We start from the raw sequence: 23,023 nt of genomic DNA, 5'->3' as shown, positions 1-23,023 counted from the left end.
CTGTCTGCCCTGGTAGGGGGACTGACGGCCCCGCAGTTAGGTGGCCGCCGCAGCGGGGGGCACACGGCCAAAGCCGGGGTGCTTCTGCCTGGAGCCGGCTGCTCGTCTTCCCTTATTATGGGGCTGGAGCCTCGCGTGTGGGCAGACAACTCCCGCAAGAAAGCTGAAGAAAGTGGGTCACGGGCTGCAGTGAGCCACAGCTCACGTGTGCCTCACTCCCCCCGAGGCTGGGGCCCCAGGGGCTGCAGCAGGCTGGGGCGGGGGTACAGGGCGGGGAGGCGGGTCACTGCGGACCCCAGGGGCTCGGGCCAGCCTCCCCTCTCCTCCAGACCCCTCCAGCCTCAGTGTCCCCCACTGCCCGCCCCACATCCCCCCACGGGACCCTCCGCAGCTACTCCTGCTCAGGAGACTCTGGGGTCGGCAGGTGTCGGCCCTTCCCGAGGGGAAGGGGGACCCTGCGGAGGGGGGAAGCCGAGGGCTGGGGCCGCACCCTGCTGGGGACCCTGGGAGGGGGAGAGTGTGCAGGCAGGGATGCCCCCAGGTGGATCCCCCTCTGCGGAGGGGAACCGGGGGTCCCTCAACAGCGGCCACCACCTTGGACTCCACCGGCAGGCTGAGCCCTCAGGAGGGAGGAGGGTGGTTCCGGGGCCCCCTCCCCGGTCGGGCTGCCCGGTTCGCTGGGCGTCTCAGGAAGGGGAGGCCCACAAGGAGGCCCAGCTAGTTCTGCACGCCGGACGGGACCGTTCCCCTCTCCAAAGAAGGGTGTTCTCACACACGCGGCCCCTTCACCGGTTCTGTCGTGGGTGGTCTTAGACGCCAGCCTGCCTGGCCCCAGGCTGCTCAGCACTGGGTGGGAGGCGCTGTGGCATGCTCAGGGGACACGCGCCCCGGATCTTGAAGGACCCCCTGTGCCCAGCCCCTGGTCCTGTGCTCCTGGGCATGTGGGGTCTGTGCGAACGTCACGTCCAGTTTTCACACAATGTAAATCCCACCTGGGCAGTGCCCGAGGCTGTTCTGGGGCATGACCGGAGCATCATGACTGCACCACGTCCACCAGCCCAGCTGGCCTTGGGGCCCCCCCACCCGCCATCAGAAAGGGGGGCGGCCTGGACCCCTGGGGATGGGCAGCATCCTACACACACCTGCTGCACAGAGTCAAGTCAGCGACGGGGGGGGGGGCGCTGCTGGGGCTCCTGGCTCCCCGTCCTCTGGGCTTGCACACCAGCCTGCACACACACACACACACACACACACACACACACACAGACACACACACACACACGAGAACCCTAACCCATACACTCGGACATGGTGCTGTTGCTGCCACAATCGTCGACAGGAGCCCACAAAGAGAACACGAGTGGAACAGGACGGAAGGCAGCCCCCGTCGGGGCACACGGGCCACTCCACTGCTCTGTGCCGTGGTTTCGCGGTCTGTGACAGGCCGATGACGGTACGGACGTGGAGGGCTGCTGTGCAGGCTAACAGACAAGGTTCAGGAAAGGTTTAGAAGGGCTGCGTGTGCTGTTTGCCAGGAAACGCAAACTACCACTGTTTGTGACGCTAAGCCCTAAAGAAATAAGCCTGGTGGCTCAGGAGCGCGGGGACGCCACGGGGACGCCACGGGTCCCGAGACGGCGAGCTCCAGGGCCAGCAGAAACCAGCACAGTCTCCCTCCCCAGGTGGAATGAGGCTGGGGGGGGGGGGGCCTCCGGAAGGCGCGGGAGAGACCGCGAACAGTGCCCACGAAACGCAACGGTTGGACGTGCACGCGGGGACCCTCGGCGGGTTCGCACGGCGGCCCGGGGGGATCGGGCTGCTGGACGCCACGCAGTAATTATGCTCCATCCTGTCCCAGAACCAGCCTCGGGCACGGTCCAGGCGGAATCTACCTTGAACAACGCGGGATTTCCACAGGCCCCTTCCCTGCTCCCCACTCTCCGGCTGCGGGCATCTCCTTCCCACGTGCACCACTCATTTAGTGCCCGTGGTCCGGCCACACGAGGGCTGACATGGCGGCGTGAGCGGAAGTCGGGGGCAAAATGATGGAGCCTCTGCCACAACTGACCGTCTCAAACAGGTGACACGGAAGACACGTGTCCGACGGCCGCCTATTCGGTGGACAATTCCACTGCCCCCTCCTTCATGCCCCACCGGACCCGGACTCCACAAAACCACTCCCAGGCCACGCGGGTCCCGGGTCAGGGTGAAGCTTCCTTCCTAACGGACCCCTCCAGACTCTCCCCTGCAGGGGACAAGGCTCCAGATCTGGGCGGGAGCACCTCCCTGCCCCGGACGGCAGCGGAACCCCGGGCCCGCGCGGTCCCCTCTGCCCCTCAGTGCACGCGGGGTCAACGGAGCCACCTGGGAGCGCCGCTCAGGGATCTGAGCAGCTCCCCCACTCGCAGGAGCCACCAAGGACCCGAGACAGGTGGGACCACCACCCAGAGCCGCGGCTGCTCCTGCCAAAGGCCAAACGTGTCTCCCGGCCCGAGTGCAGGGGTGCAGAAACCCCCTGCCTCCCTCCCGCCCACCTGGAAATGGGCGGTAGCCGGCTTCCCCCAGGAGAACCTGCCCTGGGACGGGACGTGCACCCCCACACTCCCCCCTCCCCATCCTACACGGGCTCAGCCCCCCTGGCTCCCGGGTCCCCCGCAGACTGGAGCTTCCAGAAGGGCTCGAGCTCATGCCTGCAGAGCACTGAGGTGGGAGCAGGTTTCATCGGGTTTTGCGGCATGGAGGGGCCCAAGGGAGGCCTGGCTTCCCCGGCGTGGACAGTGAATCCTTGTATAAACTGGAAACTCCCTGCTCAGAGGCGGGTGCCGGTTCTCACACAGCAGAAGCTCCACCAACGTGTGCACGCCACCCCTGCGCTCTGTCCTCACTGGCACCGGATGCTGAATGAGTCAGCAGGTGGGCGGCAGGCACGATCCCCCCCACTTCTGCCTCCCACTCTGTCCAGGGGCTGGGAGGATCCAAGTCTGGAAAGCAAAGCAAAAAAAACAAAAAAAAAAAACCCCAAGCATTCAAACGCTCCCTTCGCCTGCCTTCTCTCCATTTCACAGATGCAGTAACTGAGGCCCGAGAACCAGCTGACTCGGCCAGGGCCACGCGGCCGGTTCGTGGAGGCCCTCCCCGCTCCCACCTCGCCCGGAGCAGGTGGTGCTGGGCCCCCCACATCGCCCACTTCTGCTGGGACTGTTCCGGGAGCCGGGACCGGAACTCCAGAGAGGGAACGTTTGCCGGGCTGCGTCTTTGCGATATCCCCAGGCTTCCCGGCCCTGGGTGAGAGCCCAGGACCCCGCTGGGTGGACAGGCCGTCCTCCCCACCGCCACTCCCAGGCCTGCGCTCAGCGGGCCCACCTCTGCCGACTCCCACTGTGCGATGTGCCATCCTCCCCCTCGCGCAGCCTGGCCCCGCGGGTTTTCATCCATCGGGTGAGCAGCCGACGGGGTCTCGCAGGGGTCCGGGCCCCCCCTCCCTTCAGCCTCCAACGTGAAGCCTTATTCCCCCGCGGACCGTCTGGGCAGGCCGCCGCTGGGGTACGAGCCGCAGCCCTGCCGTCTGGGCCGCTCTGCTAACCAACCGTGGGGAGCTCCTGGTGACCCCGAGCCAGGCACCCCCGGTCCCCGCCTCCACCAGCCCCGCCCTGCTGGCTTACGGGGAAACTGGTTCTGGCAGAAGTCACGTGTCTGGTGGAGAAAGTGGCCCTGCCAGTCAGGTGGGACCACGGTGGCACAGAGCCAAGCACCCTCTGCCCGTCCCGCCACGGTGGGGACGGTCCAGGAAGGTGACGTGACGGCTCGAGGATGCGGTGCCCAAAAGGCCCCCAGGACCTGCCTCCAGCCCGGAGCCAACCCCACGTGGGGGCACCCAGCCTCCTGGGGAGAGAGCGTCAGGAGACACTGGCCTGACCCGTGAAACACGGGGGGCCACGCCTCGGGTCCCCGAAGAGGCCAAAAGGGAAACGAAGACGTGTTCCACACAGCGACGTGGGCACCCACGTTCACGACGGCCCGGGCACCTGCCGGCGGGTGGACGGGTGAGCCTCGGCCCATCCACACCAGGGACTGTTCTCCGTCCGCGAAAGGAGTAAAGTATTGTAACCCCGTCCACAGGCCCTGGAGGGCTGTGTCAGGAACTCCGGCAGAGGCACTCGTGTGGGGTGGGGCACGGTTTCTGTTTTAAAAAGTTGAATTTCCACTGGGGCGTGTGGGTGGCTCCGTCGGTGGAGCGTCTGACTTCGGCTCAGGTCGCGATCTCACGGTTCGTGGGTTCGAGCCCCGTGTCAGGCTCTGTGCTGACAGCTCGGAGCCCGGAGCCTGCTTCGGATTCTGTGTCTCCCTCTCTCTCTGCCCCTCCCCTGCTCATGCTCTGTCTCTCTCTCTCTCAAAAATAAACAAACATTAAAAAGTTGAATTTTCACAACTTCTCACATCTCCACTGACCATCGTCCCCACCTGATTCTGGCAAACCCCAAGCCGCGTGGCGCTGACCCATGACCCCTGACCCTCTCTCTAGCAGCCTTTTTGGCACGCCTGAGCCATTTTACGGACACTGAAGCAGTGGCCATCCAGCCCCGAGTCCTGCCACCTGTGAGCCGTCCAATGGAGTCGCTGAGACATGGAGAAGGGACCCCTGATGACCCAGGTCGCCGAGCGTGGGTCCCCCAGAGCTATCAGGACTGAGAAACCGCTGTGGGGCAGATGAGAAGGCTTAATCCCAATGTCCCGGGACCTACATCTGGGTCTGTTCCCGACACACTGGTCACACTGTGAGATGACAGGTCCCGAGGCACAAAGCGCGAAGCAGGAGCCTCGTGAGCAGCAGGGACAGCTAAAAGTGACACCGAGAGTGACAAAGAGCTGGTCCTGGGTCATGACATGTCCTTCTGGGTCAGGATGGACACCCGTCCTGCCATGTCAGGTCCTGACGGCCCACTGTCCCTTCCTCGACGCCCGCCTTCCGGGACGCCCCAGGGAACCCAGCCTGCCAGTTGGGGCCCCGCCCTGGGCACCTGCACTGGCACACGAAAGCCTCAGCTCTGTGTCGGGGACAGCCCGTCCCAGCCCCCGGGAGGCCCACGTGGGGTCAGACGCCCCAGTCACGTCCTGAGACCACAGGGCCACGCCCTCCAGGCTCTGTGACCAGGGCGGGTGAAGGGAAGAAGCGTCCCTCCAGCCTCTGCAGTCACATGGCCCTCCCCTGTGTGTCTGTCTTAATACCCCTTTCCTTTCTCTTAAAGGTCACTGGATTTAGGGTCCACTGGACAATCCAGGACGATCTCATACCAAGACCCTCCATCTGTAAATCCCTAATTCCAAGCAAGGTCATGTGCCAGCAAGGTCACATTCACGGACTCGGGGGCTAGGACTAGGACAGATCTTTTAGGGGGGGGTCCTCATTCAACATTCAACTCACTGCAGGGTTTGAAGGTCACCCAGCCCAACGGAGACCTCCGGGATGGCGTGTGGGGGGCTCGCCATGACATACCCAGCGTGGGCAGGTACGCGGTGCCCCCCTTGGCTTGCGGGGACCCACCTGGCCCTCACCTGCTCTGCATCCACCTGTTCAGGCCCCTCCTGCTCCGCCGGGTTAGGCCCAGGACCTGCCGGTTCCTTCCACTGCCCCGAGGACCCTCAGCACAGCCACTTCTTGCCCTCCCACCCCCTTGACCAACCTCCTCAGGGCTCCATCCGCTGGATGACGCCTCAGACCCGCCCGCCCCGTCCCTCTGCCTCGAGCCCGGGCAAGCACTGGAAGGTATTGGCTGTTTTGCCACGCTGGCCTGTTCCCGCATCAGGTCGCCGAAGCCAGGGAGCTGCACGCATCCGTGCCTTTGGCGATGCACCTGTGTCTGGGCCAACGGTGCCTCCTTGCTGCCCACGCCTCCCTCCAGACCTGGCAACAGCCCCCCCCCCCGCACCCAGCTCGCCGTCACCCCCACTGAAACTTCCAGAGAGCCAGCAATGCTCCCCTGTGTGCTGCGCTGGCCATGGAGGACCCGATCTGACTCCCGCCCGGGACTTGCTCGGGACCCCAAGGCTGGGAACGACCATCGGGGCCTGTGCATCCCGGGGTCGGCCAGGAACAGGCGTCTGCACTTGGAAGCTCCTGGAGGAGGGATCACAGCCTCCAGCGCTTAGACCCGAACCAGCAAGAGCCGCCTGCTGCAACGTGCACATCTCAGCACCCAGAACAGGACGTGTAGGGACAGCAGGGGCCCCGGGACCTTCTGAAACGGGTGCTCGTCCATCATGCACCTTTATTTTGTCCCTGGAGGAAGGCTGTGCCACCCACGGCGCTCCCAGAGGATTCAAGCGGGCTGAGAGCCGTCCAGTTAGGAAACGCGCTCTGAACACACACACGGGGTGCAGCTGCACCTGCAAACGGGGGGCTCGGGGAGCCCGCCCACCGCCCCACCTGGGCCACACCAGGAGCCCAGAGAGCTGACTGTCACTTCTCTCTGGACAGCCACCTGGAGCTCGTGGGGGAGGGGAGGGGAGCCAGTTCGCTCGCCGTGGGAGGGTGGAAAGGGGGTCTCGTGAGCGGATTCCCCTAAGGACCTGGGGGGCCGGTTGTAGAAAATGCTAGGAGAGATTCCAGCCAGAGAGGAGGCTGGGAGGGCCCCACGGGCACGGATGCTGGACCCTGGGGACAGGGCACCTGGGGAAGCCCCCCTAGGTTTCCATTGCACTTTTGGTGCGACGTCTTCAGCAGAATCACTAAGCTGCCGCAAGCAGGCCGCGTGCCCAGGGCGCCCAGGACGGGCAGGGATGGGGGAGGAGGAGGGATGAGCCTGGGGGCACCTGCAGGGCTTGGGAAAGTGCTGAGTCTCCATAGCCTGTTCCAGAACGGCGCCTGGCACAGAGGCACACAGACCGCGCAAGACGACCAGGCGGCGTCGAGCCCCCTTCGCCGAGGTGGGGGGAGCGGCACCCCTCTTTACGTGTGTGCCCCTCGCTCTCCTTCCCGTCACGCACAGCGTGGAGGGGCTGGGGGTTGAGACGTGGTTCAGCCGAGGACAGAAGGGTCTGGCACCGCAGCTGTCCTCGCACCCCGTCCCCAGTGATAAACACACAGACAGCGCCTCCTTGGAGTGGGGACGGTGCACGTGGCCTGGGGGCGTCTGGGCCCCAGCAAGGCTCCCGGGGATCTGACCACTCGCCCTACCCCGGGGCTTCAGTTCTCCCTGAGGCAAATCCAGGCACTTGAAAGACCCGCAATCCCAGGGGACGGGCACGACAACACGAGCGACCAGCTGCACGCCTCGCCCCCAGTCCCAAGGGCCCTAGGGGCAGGTGTCGTCCTGGCCGCTGAGCCTGGGGCACTCCGCTGGGGGGCTGCGGCTGGGGCTGGGCGGGGGTCCTGAGGGCCCAGCTGAGCCTGGCAGAGGCTGGAGGAGGGGTGCTCGGCCACAGCCCTCACGTGGGATGCGTCTTACACTGTGTGCCCCCAAAGGGCCTGGTGTGGGGCTGCCTTGGCCTCCAGCTGCCCGAATAGGGGGGTGGGGCTGGTCACAGACCAAGGCTGGACCACAGTGACAGGCCCCGGTCTGCTGGTCAGTGGGCAGTGCTCCGATTCGGGGATCCCCCAGTGTACCCTGCAGGCCAGCCCAGCGGATCCCGTTGGCACGCAGCCCTGCGCGGGCCCAGCTCAGAAGCAGGCCTTGCGAACGGCGGAAGACGGACAGACGGACCGGAAGGAGGGAGAGGAGGGCAGTTGTAAACGAGAGTCAAACCGCCAAGCGCTGGAATCCGTTAGGCCGGTGAGCCACCCCCTGGAGACTCACTCTAGGGAATAAAATCCCATCCGATCGACACGGGCGCGAAGGATGGCTCCGCGGGTTATTTACGGCACCAGGCGCAGGTGGGCACCAGCAAGGGAAGGAGCGTCCTGCTGTGGACATCGAGCGTGGCAACATAAGGGCCACGGGATGCACGTCTGTGTAACAAGGGGCTCGGAAGGCGCCAAGCGTGGCCAGCAGGCTTCACCACAGCCTGAGGTCTCGGTGACAGGGACCACAGAGACGTACGTGTGTGCACATGTGCGTGCGGCCAGGGGCCTCCTCCATCCGCTTGGGCCCCACGACGAGCGTGTGCGGCTTCACTGTAGGAAAACGCCCCCGGCCCAGCCATCCCCAGGCTGAAAATAAGTGAGGAGAACTGGAGACGCTGTCTCCTTGGGGGGACGCGGGGGACGTGGGAGGGGAGGGCCTGGCAAGGGGCGTGGGGGGCGGCGGGGGAGGGAGGCCCAGATCCCGCCTGTCGGGCACCCAGTGGGCACTCAGCAAGTAGCAGGTATTTAACGACTGCTGCCCGGGGGGCCCAACCCACGGGGGGCGTGTATACATTAGGTGCTTGGTGTGCACACGAGGCTGACTGAACAACTGACCTTCAGGGCAGGCCTGAGCGGGAAAGAACAGACTGAGGGGATCCCGGTGGGGGCGGGAGGCGCCAGTGGAGGCAGAGGCTGGGGACCCTCTCTCACCCCAGAAGCCCACCGCTCTGGCAGGGAAAAAGCGGCCCCAGGACTCTGTCCCCTGGGCGTCTTCCAGGAGGGTGGCCTCAAGGTCACGGGGGTCTCCGGGGTGTGACCTCCAGAACCCTGCCCACAGCACTCAGGTGTGGACCGCGGGCGGGCCCTGTCCTGGGAACCCTGAGCAGACCTGGAGGGGAACCTTGGGGGCCCGCTCCCCTCCCCCCCGCCGACCCCCACCCCGCCCGGGACACGCGCTCTGCCGTTCGCCTCCCTGCCGGTGGCTACACACCAGATGAGCTCGGAGGGCTATTTTAAACCGCATTCAGGTAGATGAGAGGCGGCCGCCTTTGGGGTTGGTGTCGGCAACCGCGGGGTGCCGAGGGGCCCCGGTTCCGCGTCCTCTGCGCGTATTTGACATTTTCCATGCTCTACAGTAAAAAAGGAGAGGCTTAAAGCTTCCTCTTCAAGACGAAAAGGGAGAATTGTGTAAGAGCCTTAAAGCAAGAGAAGAAAATAGCACATCAGAGTCCCAGCCTCCCGGGAGGCTCGGACTTTAAAAGACTAAAAAGAAGCCACGCACCTCTGAGGGTGCGGACAGGTGACAGCCAGCTGGGGGGAGGCTCCAGACCCGAAACAGGGGCAGCGACTAAGATCCAGAGCCCGCAGGACGACGTGGGGGAACGGGAGGCAGCGGCCACTGCCGACGGTGCCCAGCGGCCTGGCCTTTGGGGGCCCGCAGCCCCCCGTGAGCGGGGACCCCCAGTGGCTGGGAACCCAGCCCAGCCAGGGCCCCTGTCCCCCTGCTGCAGAGCCGCCTGCGGGACCCTCCGGGCCTTCGGCTTGGCAGAAGCCTCCCCCAGAGGCCCCGGCCCCTGACCTGGTTCCCCCCCAACCCCCCGCCCGGGGCAGGTGCCCGGCCCCAGCACACGGCGGGGCTCCCAAGGCGAGGGCTCCCCCCAGCCTCCTCCTTGATCATCACCACCTCTCCCTGACCTGACGGGTCAATGGGCAGCCGCTGTCCCGGCCGAGTGCCAGCGGCTCGCGGGGCGGCCAGCCGGTCCTTGGGCACGACCAGCGCGCTGAGTGCCTGGTGCTGGCACACAGGAGCGCGGGGCCACTCTGCTCCCTCCTCCTCCCTGAGTGCTCACCACCCTTCCCTAGACACAGAGCCGCGCACGGGTGCGTGCCCATACACACAGACACCGACACACAGGCACGCACACCCTCGGCAAACCAGGAGTGACCCAGGTGTCTGAACCTCATCAGCTGCCGCCTCCCCCTTCGCCACCCGGCCCCCGAGAGGGCGATGCCGCCAGGTGTCAGCGCCCGGGATCTGGGCAGGAAGGGCCTCAGGACTACGAGTGTGTACGTGCACGTGCAGGGAACAGCCCCCACCGCAGAGGGGCACCCAGGAGTAGTTCTCGGGGCCCCCGGGAGACAGCACTGTGTTTTCCCTTTTCTTTTTTGAGACGGCTCTTTCTGAAGGTGTGCTTTGACCCCCAGGTAAATACATCTGCAGTCACAGCTGCCCTGCCCCCAGGTTCTCTCCTCTGGTCCTGGGGTCAGCAGAGAGCCTCAACCGTGGGCCGGGAGGGGCTCATATCTCCGGGCAGGTGAGGGGCCAGGAAGCCAAGGGCCATGGTCTCCCGCAGCCTGGATGCCAGGGCCGGCAGCCTGTGCCCAGCGGGCGCTGTGAAAGCTCACGGGACACACGTTTGGGCAGGGGAAGCAGGGACCCAGCGTCACTCCCAGCTAAGCCCTGGGCACCTGTGTGGCCCCTCGCCTCTCCAGAAGCCTCAAGGATCTTACGTATAAACAAGGCACCCCCCGGCCCACACTGAGCATCGCTGGGGACATGACGTGTCTGTACCTGCGACATCACCTCTGTGTTTCCAGAATGCCGTCCCTCTCCTCGCCACCACCCCGGTCAGCTGAGCCCAGCTGTCTCGTCTCTGCAGCGAGCTCCTGGTTGCTGCCCACGGTGGCCACCCTCTCCTGGTGCAGGGGGTCGAATGGCGTCCCCCTTAAAAGATACGTCCACATCCTAACCCCGGGACCTGTGAGTAGGGCCATCTGTGGAAAGGGGGTCTTTGCAGATGTGACCAAATGAAGGTGAGGCCACACTGGAGGAGGGTGGGCCCTGATCCAATGACTCTGTCCTTATAGGAGAACAGGACAGAGAGACACAGGAGGGGCCACGTGAAGACAGGGGAGAGGCTGGATGAGGCAGAAGGATCCTCCCCGAGAGCCTCCGGAAGGAGAGGGCTCTGCCCCCACCTGGATTTTGGACTTCTGGCTGCAGAACTAGGAGAGAATATTTCTTTGGTTTTAGCCCCCCTGCCCAGTGTGTGGTCCGTTGTTACACCTGCCCCCGTGGGACGCGGCACTTGGTTCAAGGCGAACGCTGTGAGCGAGAAAGGCCTGAATCCAAGGCGGGTGGGACCTTCATTCCTCTGCCAGGAGGACAAGGCTGAGGCCCCTCGGGAGGAGGGAGAGGAGAGAGACGGCCCCACGCGGCAGGGGGAGGGAGAACGGGGCGGGGCGGACCTCAGCTCCCCTCAAGTACAAGGGCCTTCCGGCTCCCCATCTGGGGCGTGTCCAAAGCAGCCCCTGCCCCGCCCCCTCGGGCAGCCCACAGGCCCCTCCCAACCCCAGCAGCCGAGGACGCAGTCCCAGCCTAGACCAGGCAGAAAACTGGCCCAGACTTCGCAGATGCCAGCCTGTCCCCTGGGGAGGGGTCGCCAGGCAACGCGGCAACACCGCGGCCCCACGACTGAGGTCACCTCCCAGTGTCCCAGCAGCAGCCTCTCGTTCCCACTCACCAGTCCCACTCAGCGGCTCCTGGAAGCCCCTGGAATCGGCCACCGAAGGCCCCTCTGCCTTCAGAGCCACGTCACCTACACACAGTCCCAGAAACGTGGACCGAGAGCAGACAATGCTGGGTGATGGCGGGGGCTCTGATCCTCGCTGGTCTTGGGGACGACGCTCCTCTTTAACCGATCTTTCCAGCCTCCCGACTGTGGCAAGGGAGGAGGGTCTGGTCTTTCCGGTGCTGACCTCTGTCTAAGGGCAGGTGGCCTGGGCGTAGACAGCAGCCCTGGAGGCAGGGTGTGGGGGTAGCCACGACCCAGGCCAAGGCCAGTGGTTTGTATTCGCCTGCTATTTATTACAAGTGGCGAGGATTCAGCAACTCAAATGTTCTTTTTAGATACAAAATAAGTAGATTTAAAGAGCCATGTTTTAAAGCAAAACAAAGTCAAGCCACAGAAAACTCCAGAAGCTGCTGAGTATAGAGTCCCGCCCCGGTCAGGGACCCTGTGCTTCCTATGGCCAAGCAGGCTCAGGCCTCGGATGCTGTGGGTTCCCGTTCCCGGGGTCCCAGCCACAGTGGCCTCCTTTGCCGTAAAATAAAATGTAAATGCCGAAAGCCACACAGACGTTCGGCGTTCGGCGTCGCGGGCTTTTTTAGACACGCCCCTTTGCGGTTCACAGGCCAGAAACCCAAGCTGTCCCGCCGCTCAGGGCCCCGCCTGCCCTCCCGGTCCAACCAGACCCACCGCCCAGGGTGCACCTGTAGGACCCAAGCCCCAGGCCCGTCCGCTTGGAAACATTTGCCTCTTACACCTGTTCCGCAGTCCCCTCCCTGGCTCACAATTTATCTGAAGCCCCCAGCTTCCGAGCCTCTGGACGAGCGGGGCACTGGAGGCCCGGAGCCCCAGCCCCAGGAGCCCGGGGGCCTTTCCTGAGCTTGCACAGAGCAGACCAACCCCCTGAAGGTCTGGGTTCGAGGGAGCGCTGCATACCCGTTGGGTGCTGCTAGTCTCCGTGAGGGTCCCCACTGGACCCCGGGCCAGAACGAAGAACCCACAAAGAGCAAAGCCTCTGAGCAGCCAAATCAAGCATCACATCACAGAACACCTCCGTTCAGGGTCTCGGGCGGCTCACTGACCGAGCCCGGGGTCTCCCTCAGCACGTGCTCACGCTGGGTCTGTACACGCTTCTAACAATCTTACTGACCTGGTTCCCTCGGTGAGAGCAGACTAGAAGCAGAAACAAGCCTTTTAAAGAAGAAGATAAAATAACCAAAGACCCTCCAACAAGAAGCATAAGAAAAGGAGCCTGGGGCCATTCAGTAGCGTGGACAAGCCGTCACGGCCACGTTGGCAGGTGGGAGGCCATGCGGGGAGGTGGTGCCCCTCCCGGCCGCATCGCGCACCTCGCCGAGTCTCGGTATAAAACGGGATGAGAGTAGGACTTGCTGCGTAGGGTTGTTTAAAGGATTAAAGAAAACAGCTCATTTCAAAGCCTTCAGAAAAATGTGAATCACTATTAAAATTAATCGTAACGATCCCACAAGAAATGTCGCTGGGAAAGGGTTCAATTATTTCTTGCCTATCCCCAAGGTTGCAAGGCATCCTGTGGGTATAACTCACTGTGGAAAGATTTCCACTGAATGTGTTTCAAGGTCTGGTGCTTAGCGGGGTGAGCTGCCCTCGCCAGGGAAAGCCCCGTGTGGCCCGAAGGAGTGGGTCCCCGAGGGCCACGTACGGTCCGGGGTTCCTCCTGCTCCAGCAGGCAGACCGGGGCGGCCGGGGCGTCACCCTCCAGGCTCAGCCCCAGGAAGTGATGAATGGCCACGTCGGGGAGAACAGGCACACCACAGACAAACAGCATGTTCCTTGCGCTTTCGAGATTTAAAAATAAACTGAAAAGCAGACACGGTTCAAAATAACGACCAGGTTGGTAAGACAGTCATTGGCCTGTGTGCCTTCCTCCTGCCGTTCCTTAAACCGCAGTTTAAAAACCGACCGCCAGTCCCGGAGGCCCTTCTGGCAGAAGGCGGGAGTAGAAGCTGGTGGCACCCCACGGGGGGGCCGGCGGTGGTCTCGAGGGGGCAAGGACCCGCCCGGCCGCACCAAGAGGGAGGGGGACACCCAGATGCACCAAGAGGGATGGGGACACCCGGATGCACCAAGAGGGACGGGGACACCCGGCCGCACCAAGAGGGACGGGCACACCCGGTCGCACCAAGAGGGACGGGGACACCCGGATGCACCAAGAGGGACGGGCACACCCAGTCGCACCAAGAGGGACGCACCCATGTCCGCTTTACCCGGGAGAAGCCCCTCCCCCTTTGGTGGTGACCTGGGGGTTCTGGGCAGGGCCCTTACGAAGCTCACGTGGTCCGCCCCACCCAGGTGCTCCCAGGATTGCCTGCTCTTCCCACAGGGTGCTCCCGGTGCTCTAACCGCATGGGCCGAGGCCGCTGAGCTCTTCCCCTCCTCCCCTTCCTCCTCTCCAGGGTGGGTACGGGTCCCCACACGCCCCACACCGCCTGGCCAAGGACGCCACACAGCAGCCACCCACCTGGTGTGAAACGGGGAGGGGCAGGGGACCGGGGAAGACGCCCCCCTCCTCCCCCGCCGGGCGTTCCAGAGTGCAAGGCCGGAGGGCAGACGCCTGCGGGCTCTGAGGGCTCCGCTCAGTGGGCATCAGCACCCCGGCCCACCGGGGCATCGTCCGCACCCACCCTGAAGGAAGGGCCGTGTTTGGTTCCATAGGGGCCACCGTGGAGGGACGGCAATACCGGGGTGTGGGGTGTGGCCGTCACGTGCCCCGAGGCGCCCACCTCTGGCTCCCGGCCAGAGTGTTTCCACCTGGGGGCCTCTCTGCTCTAACCGGCCCGGGGCAGAACCCTCAGCTGGACCCTGGCCATCTCTGGTTCTGGCTACTTTTGTTCCCCGCCTATCGAGGTGTAAGAGAAATTTGTAAGATCTTCAAAGTGCACGTCACGCTGCTCCCATGTCCCTACACATCGTGAAAGGACCCCCCCCCCCCCGCCCCTGCCTCGAGTACATCTATCACTTTGATATTTATCTTTTCCGTGGAGGTGAAAACATCTAAGTTCTACTCTCCTAGCATGTTACTTCTTACTTTTTTTTAGGTTTATTTATTTTGAGAGAGAATGAGCATACCAGAGGGGGAGGGGCAGAGAGAGAGGGAGCCAGAGAGAATCCCAAGCAGGCTTTGCACGCTCACCGCACAGCCCGACGCGGGGCTCGAACTCATGAACTGGGGGATCATGACCTGAGTTGTGATCAAGAGTCAGATGCCCCGGGTGCCCCTCTCTCAGCATATTTCAATGACACAATAGTGTTATCCATTGGAGCCACGATGTTACAGATCTCTGGTTAACAGAACGTTAACAGAACGTGCTGGTCACTGAGGGACCCCTTGGGGACCCTGGCAAACATCTATGTAGCACGTGCCCCTGCGGTGGGGCCATTCGGCCTGCAGCCCTGGGCCAAGGGCAGGGAGGGGGGAGGCAGGTCCCTCCGGTGGGATGGGAGAGCCTGTGGTCTTCCCACAGGGACAGGACGTGGCAGGTGGGGCCCCAAGGCCAGCAGAGTCGGTGGACTTGCTAAGAAAGTGCGTCTCTGGAGCCCAGGACCCTTGCCCTCCCAGTGGACGTGGCCTCTGCCCCCGCCCCCCCACCCAGCCTGGGCCCGGGTCCTGGGAGGAGCCCCCGCTAACCAAATGTTGTCACTTCGGCTCTGCCCCTGCTGTGTGTTCTTTGCCCCAGCTGCTCGAGGGGACAGGCTGACTCCCCCCGACACGTGCTGGGGTGTCCCTGGCAGCCACCTGGCCACATCCAGCCGGGCCAATACCCCAGGGCGGCTCCTGCCTCGTGCCCCAGGAGACCCCGCACACGCAACACGCTCCTGGGAGACGACGGAAATGACCTGACCGTCCCTCAGTAGGAGGGACATGATGTGTTCTTTACACGAAGCAGAGAAAATGAACAAGGACCGATCACTTGTGACAGGGCGGCTCAGGAGCCTGCGTACGTGCGTTTATGCGGTTCTCTGCTACTCCAAAATCACGATGGAACCAGAGAGAGCACGAGGGGAGCATCGGCTGGAGGCGCCTGCATTGGTGTGTGGGTCCATCCATATATAGTCAAAACACAAAAACACGCCTGGGAACGTCCGCTCACAAACCCTCTGGGAAGCAGGGCCCCGCGTGGCTCAGGGCGGGCGGTCCCGGCCCTGTGCTCCACTGGAGATCCCAGCCCTTAAACTTGAAGCAAACAGAGCCAGATGTTGCGGCCTCGAGGACAGAGCCGGGGGACTGGTTGTATTCTTTCGTGTGGTTCCGGTGTTTAAACATTTCACAATCATTAACCACTCATCAAAGTTTTAATTGGTGATAAGGAGACCGTCCCTCCCTGTTCCCAGCCGCGCCTAAGCCAAGGGCCGGCTCTGCACTTTCAACCCCGCTGATGGCCCATTTCGCAGATGGGAAAACCGAGGCCTGGAGCTTAAGGGGCTCGCCCAGGGTGGGCGCCCGGCCTGGTGAAACGTCAGAATCGGGCAGGGACTCCCACCCAGTTTGCCGACCACCGAGCCTCCGTTCTAATCGCCGGGCGCTGGGCATCCGTGCGGTCGGACGGGTCACCGCACAGAGTCCCCACAGGAAGTCAGGAGCACTTTCTACAGGAGGTGTTTGCAGACCGGGGCATCCGGCCTCACGAGCTCCAGCTATCTGCCTGCCTCTGCGTGGAAAAACAAAACACCCAAAGCAAACAAACAAAAGCAGCGGCTCGCCCAGCAGCCGGGAAAGGACAAATGACGGTTCTCCCAGCAGGTGTGAGAGGGAGTGGGGGGCTCAGACCGGAGCGAGTGGGGCCGGTAGCAGAAGACCAGGCACATGGGAAGGGAAAGGGCAGATGGTCGCCCCGGAGACTTCGGGCTCCACAGAGAAGGTGTCCGGCCAGGGCTGAGCCTCCCCGAACGTCCGGTCTGCTGTAGGCATTCAAGAGCTTTCCAGGCAGGGAACAGCATATGCTAAGGCAGAGAGGTACAGGCGACAGGTCCTACCCCCTCCACCGCACGACACCTATGGCCCAGCTTTGGGCTTTAATGCCAGGTCCCAGCACCCCCGAGGCCCTTCTGTGCAGCTGGCCTCGGGTCAACACGGACGTCTGGTTCCTGACCCACAAGGGGCTGGGCCAGAGCCACCAACTGGAGGCGGACGCTTACCCAAGGGGCATAGCAGCCCCTCTCCCGACTTGTCGCAGGACTGCTGTGGCCCGTGCTTACAAGCGGGGAAAGGCAGTTTTAGGAGGTAAACAGATTGCCATCAGGAATCCCTGAGCCAGATCTTCCTCGGCCAGGCCTCCAAATCCGCCCTGAGCCCTAACACCACCCACCCCTCGGTCCCGGCCAGGCCTCTCCCCGACCCGAAGCCCCAGGTCTGTGCCAGGCGCGGGGGGCCCGGGTCAGGATCTCCTGTTGTTCAGTCACCTCCCTGCTCAGCCGGGCCCCAGCAGCCCGGGGAGGGGCGGGGGAGAAGGGACAGGGATCCCAGGAAGGACAGGGCTATGCTGCTACCCCAGTGCCACCCCAGAGACCACGAGAGGGCTCTGTTCCGGGGCGCGCTGCGGAGAGGTGAAAACAGGGCACCCCCTGCCTCCCAGGCTTGGGGTGAGGAGCCCACAGCCTACGCCCAGGGGAGGGCCGTGCCGGTAAGGGCATCCCGAAGGCCTCCCCGCCTCCAGGGTGGCCGAGCACTGGTGGCAAATGAGAAGAACCCGAAACCCAGTCCCAGGCGTGACAAAGCAGCCAAGGCACAGAAAGCCACACCCCGCCGACACCCCGTAAGCAGCGCGGGCCCCTGGCAACAGTTCACGTCCCAGAGCAGGGGGACTTCAGATCTGCGAGCGGGCTCTGGGTTCGGGGGCCTTCCTGAGGAGTGGGGTGGAGTCTGTCCTAGAATGGCCTTCCTGTTGGGCCGCTCGTGGTCCCCTGGGGCCGTGGTGGCCCAGGGAAGCTGATGTGTCACCGCAGGCCCTCTGAAGGGCCCTCTGTCATATTCGCCCCAATAGGCGGGCAGGACACCGGCCCACCGTTCCTCCCCAGCAGCAGCTGGCCCTTTAAGCGACCCTCCTGGTGCCTATTTACCCCAACAGGCGGCAGGATGATGCCACTACAGGGGCCCCCTCCCCTCGGCCTGGATGGCCTGCCCTTGGTGGAAGAGGCTCTTCCTAATGTGGCTGTGGGTGAGGGACAAAAGCACCACCCAGCCTGCTGGCCGGCAGAGGACCAGGAGGCCCTGCTCCCCCTCCTCCCTCCGCCTCCTGGGGACTTGCCTGTCTCCACAGCAGAGCGTGGCCTGCGCCTGGTTTCCAGACTCCCCTGGCCTTGGCCTGTGGGACGGGGTATTCCCAGATCCCGTCCTCAAGGTCTCATTAAGCCTTGTGCACATCCCTGTCACTGGGCGGGCACCGATCAGCCGTGGGGGCCTCATCTTCCCCTTGAGCCCTTCGTCCCAGCCAGGGTCAGAGGGGCTGAGGCAGGCCAGGCCACCTCGCTTGCCAAATAAAACATTAGGCGTTCCTCCCAGGTAAGCCCCGTGCGCTATTTATAATTCAGGAATGACAGTCACCCTGGGGAAGGCGGGAAGCTGGGCCTTTTGACTATGAGCACATCCGGTGAAGCCTGGGGACAGGGACGGGAGATGTGGGAGATTCGGGACAGTGTGGGGGGAGGGCATCGCATCCAGACACTGGCTCCCCCAGGCAACGACGATCCTAGGGCTTCCCGTGACCAGAGCGCCTACTACGTGCCAGGCCCCGAGCACACGTTCAGCCAACAAACGAACAACGACCACCCGTGCTAATAGTGCCCGCCGTGGGCCCGGCTCTGGCCCACCTGCTCTCTCCACAGCCAGTCATTCGATGAAACCAACGCGGAGTGGAGATCGTTGAGACACGGATCAGGGCCGCTAAGGAACAAAGCACGGCCCCCCCCCCAGCCACGGGCACTGTCATCGGGGACGGAGGGTCTCCAGGAGAAGCGACACCCGAGTTGAGGTCTGAATCCGCATCCTGGGCAGAGGGCACGGGGAATTCAAAGGCCCCGGAGTGACGGAGGCTGGGCCTGGGGCTGGACGCCGGCGGGGGAGACCCGACAGAGGTGGACGGGACCTTGGGCGGCTCAGGAAGGAGTCTGGAATTACTGGGGGATCAGCGTGAATCACGGGGCACTCTAATGGGGAAGCTATGTGATGTGGTCTATATTTTTGAAGCTCATGCTGGCTGCTGGCCGGAGAAGGACCAGAAGGGCAGGAATGGAGCCTGCCGGGTGGCTGGTGTGGTCCAGCGGCTGCTGGAGGACAGCCAGGGCCGGGCCTGGACAGAAGAGTGGACATCAGGTAGGCTCTACCAAGCCCTGGCTTTGAGACGTGCGACAAAGGCCCCCCGCGTATCCTGGATCCCCTAGAGCCAGCCGGCCAGCTCAGGTCCCGAGCGGTGGGGACCGTCTCTCCCTGGCTCGATGGCCTAGATAATGCTGGCAGTTCTCCGGTGGCCCTGGGCCTCCCGGGGGGCCCGGCCGGACGGCTCTGGGGCCCTTCCTGGGGTCATCGTGCACCCCTCTCTGCGGCTTCAGGATCTGCAACTCCCTCCCTGAAGCTCTTTCAGGCTGCCCCACATCTTGGGTCCCCGACTCTCCCGGTGCCGGGAAGACGATTCCCCAGCCACCTCGCCGGACAAAGAACTCTAGGCTGGACCCATCGTCGTGCCCCTGTCCCCAGCCCCGGTCCGCGTTTTCAGTCGGGCAGGTCCTGAGCACACAGCTGGTGCCCGCTCACAGACGCCAGGCCAGCATCAGCCAAATTCACGCCTGCCTGCACACGCTGCACGCCGGGGCCCTGGTGTGGAAGGACCGCCGTGCTAAGAGAACCAGACGCTCCCAAGTCCGAGTTCCTCGTATTCAACCGTCACTACCGCCCCCTGCAGAAGTTCCATGGTCCGCCCGGACGGCTCCCCAGGTGAGCAGCCTGTCCAGGCTGGCTTGGGACCCTCAGACAGCTCATCCTTCGGCCGTTAAGTTCTGTTTCCTTGGCCTGGAGGCGCCGTCGGTTACGGGGCAAAGCCGGCACCCAGGGCCATACCCGGTTCCTTCGCGTCAGGACGTCAGGGTCCTCTGCCAGGCACGGTGCGCCCCTGCGCTCGGCCCCCTGCGGCCCATCCCGGGGTTCGGGCCTCCCCCATACGCCTGTGAGCCGGTTCCGCACCGCTTCGCAGGGCCGGCTGCACACCTGTCGCCTGAACGACAGCCGGGAAAGGGGCGGGGCACGCTGCTGTCACCTTGGGTCGCGTGTACGTGTGCTGGCACACTCACAACCGGCTCAGCCACAGAATCAGCAGAAAGCACAAGTCCCCAAAACACAGCTGCCGAGGAAGACACATAACAGTCTTCAAACCGCCAGCTTGTCACGGGGGGCGGGGGGGGGGGGGGGTTCTCCCTCCCCGAGCGCAGCCTGTCGGGTTACTCTCCCAGCTCGGGAAGCTTCCGGGAGGAGAGATTTCAGGAGAGACATTGATCCTGGACGCTCTCAGCATAGTAAATAAAACCCACCCTCAGGGGGGAGGGCTGCGTTGGGCCTTCTGTAAAGAGCCAGCAGACCTTCGAAGACAACAGATTCCAGATTCGTGGCCCCACTCCGAACCCCACCCCCACCCCCTCCCCGCCCCCGCCAGGCCCGGCCCAGGAAGGAGGTGCCACTTGGCCTCCGGGATGGACCGCCCAGGCTTCCACATCTGCACAGAAGGTCAGAGGGTCCTCGTCCATCTGTTCCGTCACCTTTTCTAAACACCGCCCGGCAGGACACCCCAGACAGACAGACACCCTCGGCGACCGCCTCCCTGGCACCCGGGCCCTGCCCCACACACGCGTGCTGAGCCAGCACACAATAGAATCTGCAGATCTGGAGCTTGAAGCCTGAAGGGGAGCCGCCGGCAGGCGCCCCCGAACCGCCTGCTGCTCGCAGAGCCTGTCAAGTTCAAGGAGCCAAGGAAGTGGGGCAAAAACGCAGCCAAGAGACCACTCAGCCTGCGACTGCCGAGCGCAGGGTTTTTGCTGACTTGGACCTGGTTCCCTACGGCGCACACAGGTCCAAGGACACACACGTCCAACCCAAAGGCTGTGCCCGCGTCCCTGGCTGTGCCGCCCTGGGCCTGCCCCTGGCCTGGGGGCTGTACCCTGGGGACAATCACGGACGTCCGCCTGTAAAAGGCGTTTGGAAGGGGCTCAGGCAGACATATAAATCATTTCTAGCGTCGACAGAGCGGCAAGTTAGTCAAATCCTAGGAAGGAAAAGAGCAGAAATCCAACCAGCTGCTCCAGCAAGGCCAGGCCCGTCAAGGGTGTGTGGGGGCAGAGAAGCCACCTCGCCCCTGGAGGGCCCTGTCCACACCCCCAGACACTCGAAATCCTAACTCCAGCTGGCTTCTGACAGCAGACGGCCCAGCCCAGGGGGGGAGGGGGCCCTGGCGGTGCCGGGAGGAGCCCAGTTGGGGAGCGGCCCTCCAGGGACTGCTGGCAGCACCCCCCCCCCCCACACACACACCGCGTCCCACCCTCCCAGGAATCCTCAGGTGCACAGGACCCTCCTAGACTCATGTCCCTCCCCCCGCCCCAACACTTCCTGACCCTCTGTCTCCCGGGGGGCCGGTGGCCTAGAGACGGTGGCTGGGGCTGGTGGGTGAGGCAGGGGTCCTCCCTCCCTCGCGCTGGGGGGGTCCTCCCTCCCTCGCGCTGGGGGGGCCCACCCACGGCCGCCCTCGGAACCATCCGGCCCCTGCGCTGACGGCTGCGGGATCCAGACCCGGCCCGCCGCGGCACCCCCCGCCCCACCTCCGCGCCCAGACCCCTCCCCCCCACCAGGGCCGGCTGCGTGGGGGGCGCGCAGGCCGCCCCCCCCTCCCCGCACTCCCGCGTCCCCGCTCCCTGGGGCCCCGCCGCCCGGCGGGACTCGGGCCGCGCGCGCCGCTCCCCACGCCCGGGCCCCACCCGCGCCCCGGCCTGCGCGCGCCCGGGACCTGCCCCCCGCCGCGCCGCGCTCCCCCTCCGCGCGCCGGGCCGGGGCTCCCCGCGGGGCTGCGTCCCGGTGCCCGGGCCCCCGCGGGCCTCCCGGCGCAGGGCTCCCCGGACCCCGGCGGCCGGCCCGCGGGGCGCCCCGGGCCCCTCCCCGGGCCCTCCCGGACGCCTCCCGCGCCCTCCCCGCCCGCCGCGCCCCTACCGTGCCGCGACTCGGAGCCGGCGGGGCCGGGCGCGCGGGTCTCAGCTGGCGGCGCGGCCCGGCTGCAGGAAATGCCAGAGGACTGATCCAACCGCGGAGCCCGGGGAGGGAGCGGCGGCGGAGGGAGGAGGGAGGAGGGAGCCGGGAGGGGAGGGGGCGGGGAGGAGGGAGCAAGGGAGGAGCGGGGAGGAGCGGGGAGGAGGAGGGAGGGGGCAGCAGGGGGGAGGAGGAGCGGGTAAGGGGGAGGGGCGGGAGGGCCGCGCTGGAGCGGGGCGCAGGGACCCCAGCCTTTCTCGGCCCCCCTCTCCCTGGCCGGGCAGGTCCGGGGTGCGGCCACCGGCCAGGCCGCCCCGGCAGGGTTGATGGTGGTGAGTGGGGGGCAGCCTGGGAGGGCTCTGCCAGAGACAGGAGAGTGCATGCGGGCCTCCAGACCACCCTAGGGGAGTCGGGGTACCCCCTTTCTCATCCTGAGCCCAAGAAATGGTCATCATTTTTGTCCCAGTCACCGACGCTCCTGGAACCTAGGAGGAACCCCAGAAACCGGAGCCCTTTGTCCTTGTGCTACATGTCTGCTCTGACCCGCCCCCAACCCACACCCCTTGTTTCTAATGCAACTCAGGACTCCTGCTAGGAAGCCCCGGCTCCTGCAGATTTCCTTCCGTGTGTCCCCCGACATCCCTCCTGCTCCCAGAGACCCTATTAGACCCCAAAGCCCCTTTGCATAGAAGAGACCTGCTGAACAACCCCAGCTGGGAGCTGAGGAGTGAGGCCCTAAAGTGCTCTGAGCTCCTTGCTGGCCCCAGGGTCTCCCCAGCCCTGGTCTCCCAGACTGAGGTGCTCTAGAACCTTGGTCTTGAACCGCCCAGAGCCCTCCCATAGTAACTATCCCCCAGAGACCCAGACTAGCCGAACCGGGCCCCTTCCAGGCATCCCCAGACCAGGTAGGACACGTAAGGGCACAGACCTTTTCCAAGCAGAAACCCTCTATCTGTTCCCTTCCAAGGGAAGAGGCTGACCCTCAGCGGAGCCCGGCCTCCTACCCCAGGCTCCTCCCCCAGCCTCCTTCCCAATCTGAAGCTGCTGGCCCACACAAGTGTTTCCACCTTTTCATTTTATGTTGGGCCAAGAGTGCCTCAAGGGCGGCCCCTAAGCCTGAAGGTCAGGGGGATGCAGCCAGGCCATCAGGAGACAAGCCTGGGATATTTGCCTGCCCACAGGGACCCCTTTCAGCTCCAGGGACTGTAGAAGGCTCTGGGGGGTCCCCTGCAGGAATGCCTACCTTCCCTCTGCTGCCAGCCGGCAGGTGGGTGGCCTGGACCAAATCCCTTCCAGCCTGAGCACTCTGCCCACTGTTAGACCAGGCAGTGGTTCCCCTGGGGCGCAGAAGCACCAGCGACTGATGGCGCTCAGAGGGGCCACGGGCTGGGGTGTGTGATGCCTGGGCCTGCTCTGGGC

The 23,023-nt window shown here is 64.7% G+C and overlaps 1 protein-coding gene across 3 annotated transcripts in view; it reads right to left on the bottom strand.

The window, feature by feature from the left end:
- Window positions 1-21,679, bottom strand: part of OSBPL5 (oxysterol binding protein like 5) — a 53,665-nt gene extending 31,986 nt beyond the window's left edge. For 2 of the 3 annotated variants that reach the window (XM_042905816.1, XM_042905820.1), the window contains exon 1: window positions 21,569-21,679. The gene's annotated coding sequence lies outside the window, so the exon portion shown is untranslated. Of the gene's footprint in view, window positions 1-11,304; window positions 11,326-21,568 lie in introns of those variants that run through there. The other variant, XM_042905819.1, reaches the window with a different exon arrangement.
- Window positions 21,680-23,023: the final 1,344 nt, after the last annotated feature.

Source organism: Panthera leo, chromosome D1, assembly GCF_018350215.1.
Source record: "Panthera leo isolate Ple1 chromosome D1, P.leo_Ple1_pat1.1, whole genome shotgun sequence".
Lineage (NCBI taxonomy): Eukaryota > Metazoa > Chordata > Mammalia > Carnivora > Felidae > Panthera > Panthera leo.
Note: the sequence above shows the minus strand (reverse complement) of the source record. Positions and strands in the feature narration are given on the sequence as shown.